Source organism: Myodes glareolus, chromosome 9 (genome assembly GCF_982192425.1).
Source record: "Myodes glareolus chromosome 9, mMyoGla1.1, whole genome shotgun sequence".
NCBI classification, from domain to species: Eukaryota; Metazoa; Chordata; class Mammalia; order Rodentia; family Cricetidae; genus Myodes; species Myodes glareolus.
Window position 1 is genome coordinate 76,189,492 of NC_142034.1, and position 7,024 is coordinate 76,196,515.

Genomic DNA, 7,024 nt, shown 5'->3' on the forward strand with positions numbered 1-7,024 from the left:
CACATACATACACACACAAATACACATACACACACACACACACACACACACACACAAGCATGTCCTGTATGGGTATGTGTGCATAGTGTGCTGAAGCTCACAGAAGCATTGGACTCCCCTGGAGCTGGAATTAGAGGTAGTTGTGAGCTGCCTGATTTGCGTGCTAGGAATCCAACTCCAGTCCTCTGCAAAAACAGTACTCACTTTTAAATGCTGAGCCATCTCTCCAACCACTAGGATAAAATGTACAAGACTGCTGTGGAAAATGCTCTTGTACACTGTAAAGATTTGTCACTCATATTGGATAAATAAAATGCTGATTGGCCAGTAGTCAGGCAGGAAGAATAGGCAGGGCAACCAGACTAAGAGAATTCTGGGAAGAGGGAAGGCAGAGTCAGTTATCAGTCAGATGCAGTGGAAACAAGATAAGAATGCCTCACTGAGTAAGGTACCAAGAAGCCACATGGCTAAACATAGATAAGAATTATGGGTTAATTTAAGTTGTAAGAGCTAGTTAATAATACGCATCAGCTAATAGGCCAACCGGTATATAACTAATTAAAAAATATAGACAAGAAACTGAGTTTTATACTTTTCAAGTCCAGCAGTCTTTCAGACTGGAGAATTAGATAGAGAACAAGAAGTTTAAAAGACTTTAAACTGGGGGAAACAAAGGAGTCCTGCAAGGACACTTGGTGCTATTTGTGAGGTGAGCTGGGTTTTCCCAGTTGGCTGGATCCATCTCTTGCAGCGGAGAACCTTGCAGACCCTCTCCTTTCTCAGGACCTTGGTTGCAGACACCTGAGAATCTACATCCACAGTGTCGTCTCCGCCCTTGTGTGAACTGAGATTCAGTCCCCTAAGCGTTTGCCTCAGGCCTCCAAATCCTGGGAACAGAGTTCCAAAGACCATGGGACTTCCTCTTCCTCCAGATATTTCTTCTGAACTCACGAGGCCAACTCTGACAGAAGCATTCAATTGGTTTTCTCTGTAAGACATATTAAACTTGCTTGGGTAAAGACCTTGTCATTAACTATGTGCCACTGGTCTCTGAGATATCAAATGGGCTATCTGGAAGACTGTTGGAAATTGTGGATCAGCAAAATCCATTATTGGCACCTCAGGTGTTGATGGGTTCTCTGATGGTGCCACCTGTGGTTGCTCATCTGTTACTGTTAGTTCTTCTTCCTGTAAGGGCAGCTGTCCAGAGTGTACTGGAGACTGTGGCGTTGGCTTCTGGGGTGACACTTGGACACCAGGTTGCATTAGTAGACTGGAGGAAGGGTTCCAACCCTGGCTGTTGAGGCCGAAGGGATGTCTGTGATGGCAGAGGTGGGGGATGCAGAGGCAAAGAGTATTCATTCGGTTGAGGTTCATGCTCCCTTGGTCTTATTTACTGCCAGGAGTACTAGAGGCCAAAGGCAGGGACTCCTCAGAGTCGCCCCTGCAGCTGATGAATTAACAGATGTTTAGGAAATCTATGGTACTGATGCTACCACATCCCTGGGTGATAAACAACCAAGAATATCGCCTTGTTCCCAGACACTCAGCAGGCACTGATTCCTGGAGACAAAGAGCACCAACCCTAGGTGCCCAATGAATGGCATTTCCAGGAGCCCTTACAACCCTGAGATAACAGCTACTTCGTGTATGCACAAGCTTCCCAGCTTCGTCGCCATAGTGTACCTTGTTGCTAAAGACTACCCTTCCACAGCAAAGGTATTAAAAGCACCAAGCAAACATGTATTAACAAATACAAGTGGCTTGAAAAAAAAAAGATTTAAAACTGGCATTCATCCATGTCTGATGAAGCCCCTGAATTCTATGGATCCCCCCAAATTTCCCAAAAAAGAGTGTCGCTCTGAAATGGTTTGCTTGGATCGCAACACTAGAACAACTGAGCTTAATCTCTTTTTATCCCCCCATTCAACAGGTATTTGCAGAGCTTTGTGCTGGGTACTGTGTGGGATACAGGGAAGGACAATTTATAGATTTTGCCCTTTAAGCTTTTATTGCTTAATCACAGTAAGAGGGAGTCAATGAGACACTGTGTGAAATCGTAGGTTGATAGAGTCTGAACTTTCGGTTCTGGTGGTGGAAGCTTAGGGGAAAAGCATGTGAAATATAGACTGTATTTCCTTCTAATCGAGCAAACATCCCATAGTAGTGAAGTCATTTATCCTTTCCATGCACAGACTGGCATTTCAGCCTAAGGAAGACAATTTCTCATCACGGTCAGGATATAGATTTCCTGTATGTGAGCCTGGAGGTGGGAAGAAACAGGAATGGATGAGCCACCCCAACCCCTGCCATTCCTTCCTAGCCCCCTTTTATCACTTTTAAGGGTAAGAGGCAACCATTGACTCCTTCCTCCTACAGTCACTGGAGCCTTATTTCAATGAGATTATATGATCCTGGAAGGGCCGGCACTTGGCCCTTTCCTCAGGAGTGCAGGTGCAGCACAGAGTACAAGTGATAGCACAGATAATATGGCTCTCGTTTGCATTCAGTTCCTACTACTTGGCAACTGTGAGATCTTGGGCACTTACGGCTCTGGGTTTTTTAGTCTAGGAAGCTGACGTAATAAAGACTTTCAATGATCTAATCTGTATGAATCTCGTAGCAAGCACCCTGCTAGATACATCATAACTATATTAGCTGTTACCATAAATGGCACATAGAAGGCTAGGTGAATGCTACGTTCAGAATGTGTGCCCTTATTTCCTCAAAACTCATGTGTTGAAATCCTCTTTCCTGACATGATGGTATTAGTGGGTGCTTGCTTTTGGAGGGGAGTCGATTATTGGGACAAGTCTTATGAAGGAGAATAGAACATCTCTAAAGATAGTCCTAAGAGAAACAATTTGCCCCTTTCACCATTTGAAGTCAGAGTTAGACGGTGATGTCTAAGGTCAAGAAGGTGGCCCCCACCAGTGCTTCCATCCAGGTCTTTACAGCCTTTGTCACGGTGAGAATATTTCAGGCATTCGTAAGTTATGTAACTTATGGAGCTTGGTATGAAATCCTAGGCAAGGGGTTATGCTTCCCCTAAGGATGCAGGGAACTGGAAGCAGCGACACTGTTACTCCAATAGTGAGACAAACACAGCTAAGTTACAAAAGTCGAACGATTCTGGAGCTCATTAGAGAGCTGAGGTGTCAGAATAGGCAAATCACCTGTGGTGGGGGAGGAAAAGGCCCCTCAGAAGAGAAGCTGGACCTGTGGCCTCTGTGCTCTGTGACAGTCATTACGAAAGGGAGGGATGATTTATGAAAGGACAAGAAGAATCTAACTAGTGTCTCAACGATTTTCTATAGGTTGGGTATGGGCCAGCATGAAAGATGCCCTAGATACCCTCAGAAAGGGGACGGATTTGTATCAGATCCTGGGCTCCTTGCCAGAGATTTTGGTCATAAGAATACCCCATGGGGGGCTGGAGAGATGGTCAGAGGTTAAAAGCACCAGTTGCTCTTCCAGAGGTCCTGAGTTCAATTCTCAGCAACTACATGGTGGCTCACAACCATATGTAATGAGATCTGGTTCCCTCTTCTGGCATCCAGGTAGAACGCTGTATACATAAAAAATAAGTAAAAAAATCTTTAAAAACAACAGCAACAAAAAATCCAGGTTGTGGTGGCACATGCCATTAGTCCCAGCACTCAGGAGGTAGAGGCAGGTAGATCTTTGTAAGTTCGAGGCCACCCTGGTCTACAGAGTGAGTTCCAGGACAGCCTCAAAAAAAAAAAAAAAAAAAGAAAACAAAAAGACTATTCCGTGTAAGAGGAGGAAGTAGTGGAAAAATCACTCAGTATTGTGTGGTAGGAAGGGTAGACACTGTGAGAGAGGCCAAAGACTTATTCTTCATCCTGGAATCTTGTCTTTTATAGGGACAGGTATCCAAACTACATTGCAAGGACAGCCCTATAATTCTCCAGGAATAAAGAAAGACTGGCTGTGTTCAGAGAAAAAGCTGAGAGCACAGAGCCAGGGATTAACCATGCAAGCATGTTTCCAGGCAGTAGCTGTCCTGTGAAGAAAATTCATATCCATTTTGAAGCAGAACTACTTTTAGTTTCAAGTTCACACACATCCTATCTGGTGTGCTCTAAGACTATGTAGGCATAGTTGCCTCTTACTTCCTGCCTTGTGATGGCCACATATGCTTGCATCACCTGCCAGGTGGCATTCTGTGACTTGGAATAGACCTACTGCAAGACTGACTAACATTGCTAACGTCTCCATCTCCAAGTGGCCAATATGTCCCATGTTACCAGTGAAGGCATTGAGGAACCAACAGGCTGTGGTAGAGGAGCCAAGCACATAGTCATTTGCTACACTAGCTGCAGTAATAAGTTCCCTAGTTCCAATGCTTAGGAAAAGCTACTTAACTGTTGACTTGAGCTGGAGATGGAGGTGGTGCAGGCTGTGAATTACCAAGAAGATAATAAGAATGTGGAGAAGGAGCTAAGTGTGGATGGCATGACCAAGGTACCATAAATGTAGCCATTAAGGCTCCATCATTCACATATCCCAATAAAGGGACTTCAGCTTCTGCAAAAGGATCCAGGACTGGCATGGTTGGGGACTCACAGCTAAGCCTGGGTGGAGAAGCTGCTCCAGCTCCTGTGGTTTGATCAACAAGTGAAGAAGTTGATCAAGCAGCAGGATAGAGAAATCGAGGAAGAGGAGAAGGAGAGAGGAGAAGAAGGAGGACACAGACCTAGATGAAGAAGGTTGAGAGTATACTGATGCTAATGAAGAATTTCACTATGAAGATGCTGGCACCATGGACCACAGAGGATGTGGAAGATGAAGAGCCTGGGCCAAACCCACACTCAGGCACCATTTCCATAGCAGAGTGCTTATTTTGTTCCCACCATTCATTACCCTTCATGAAGAATGTGACTCACAGGACCAAGCCCCACAGCTTCTTTACTCTTTATACAGAAAATCTCTCAGACTGATTAATGACGGGAGAGGAAGCTGGCATTGGCAAGAATTACTTGTGGGACAATGAGAGAGGGAAATTGCTCGACTCTGCGGAAGCTGTTCAGGCACACAAGAATGACAAAAGCTACTGCAAGCTCTTCACATATGGTGATGCTACATTAGAATTCCCAGAGGGCTGTGATTTTAGGAGTAGCTCCACAGATCACAGGGAGGGAGTGGGATGAGGCTGAGGAGCTGCCCTCAGATAAGATCTTAGAATTGTGATGATGAAACCATGGTGCCAGTTCTTCCTTCCTGTGCCAGATCAGCTCATCTCTCCTGGATGAGGCACTACAGACGGTGATTTGGCTTATCAAGAGCTGTGGAAGTTGCTAGAAACCAGAAGGCTGTGGGCTGGAGCAGCTCTCATGTAGGAGTAAGCTGTGTGGTATGTCCAAAGGATGAGATCAAAATGGATGCTGAAGACAGGAACGAGGCAGTGCCAGTCAACAGATGCACTTCAGGACCCAGGTGGGATTCTGAGAGGTTGAGCCCGAAATGTATTTCCTGCCATACTTCCTTCTTGCCCGAAGAAACCAGGCTGTTGGACAGATAGACTGCCATTTTATTTGTTCTTCCTTGGTGCGGGAGAATTGTCTGTATTCTGTCAATCATGTTTTAAATAAATGCTGATTGGCTAATAGCCAGGCAGAAAGTATAGGCGAGACAACCAGACAGGAAGTAGGGGCAGGGCAATAAGAACAGGAGTATTCTGGGAAGAAGGAAACTCTTTCCACAGTCTTGACCAGATCACTGAAGAAGCAGGATGTGACCTGCCCTGCTGAAAAAGGTACTGAGCCATGTGGCTAACATAGATAAGAATAATGGGTTAATATAAGCTACAAGAGCTAATAAAAAGCCTGAGCTAATGGGCCAATTAGTTTATAATCTTCTGGAGATCTCTGAGTGATTTTCTTTGGGATTTGCCAGCTGTGGGAACTGGGCAGGACAGAAACCCCAACAAGCAAGGCCCTCAAGTTACACTTCCTAATTAGAAACAAAAAGTCAGAATAAAAAAAATGAGAAGACACGCAAAAATGTAGTTTAAAAACTCATTGCCAAGCCAGGTGTGGTGGTGCATACTTGGAATCCCAGCACTCTAGTGGCAAAGACAGGAAGGTCAGGAATCCATCCCAGGGTATATAGTGAGTTCAACTTCAGCCAAAAGGCCACACCTACTCCAACAAAGTCACAATTCCTAATAGTGCCACTCCCTTTGGGACTATTTTCTTTCAAACCAGTACATTCCACTCCTGGCCCCCAAAGGCTTGTGGCCATATCACAATGCAAAAATGCACTCAGTCCAACTTCAAAAGTCCCCATAGTCTATGCCAGTCCCACACTTATTTGAAAGTCTAAAGTGCAAAGTCTCTTCTGAGACTCATACAATCTTTTAACTGTGATCACTTGTAGAACCAAAATCAAAAAAACACATCACATACTTGACCCTGCCTCATCTAATCTAGTGTATCACATTTTTTAGCACATGCATGTTTATATGTGTATGGGTGCATATGTGTATATTCACATGTATCTCTGAATACACTAGAGGTCAATGATGGATGCCTTCTTTGATTTTTCTCTACTTCATTCCTAAAGGCAGCTCTTCATGAGCACGGAGTTCTCTGGTTTTGCTAGTTTAGCTAATTAGTCTCCTCTGGGGACTCCTACCTCTGTTCTACAGCTGCCCTGCTTTTAAATAGATGCTGGACTCTGAATGGTGGTTCTTATGCGAGTGTGGGGAAGTGCTTTGTCCACCGATCTACTTCCCAAACTACTATGGGATAGACTATAACTATGTAAAGATGTGTTGCATTTGTTTGTGTTGTAGAATAATTGTTTAACTATGTGTTACATTTGTTTATGATTCATTTGCTTAACTATGTAAAGATGTGTTGCTTTTGTTTATGCTGCGTTTAACTATGTAAAGATGTGTTGCTGTTTCACCTTGCTTGCATAAGGTACCTGATTGGTTTAATAAAAGGACGAATGGCCAGTAATTAGACAGAGGAGGAGCAGGCAGGGCTGAGAGAAA

General features: G+C 44.3%; 2 pseudogenes; one reads left to right on the forward strand and one right to left on the reverse strand.

Moving 5' to 3' along the window:
* Positions 1-645: 645 nt before the first annotated feature.
* On the reverse strand, positions 646-4,266 carry LOC125401503 (ameloblastin pseudogene; annotated as a pseudogene).
* A 141-nt stretch (positions 4,267-4,407) lies between these two features.
* Positions 4,408-5,472, forward strand: LOC125401504 (cytoplasmic 60S subunit biogenesis factor ZNF622 pseudogene; annotated as a pseudogene).
* The last annotated feature ends 1,552 nt before the right edge of the window (positions 5,473-7,024 follow it).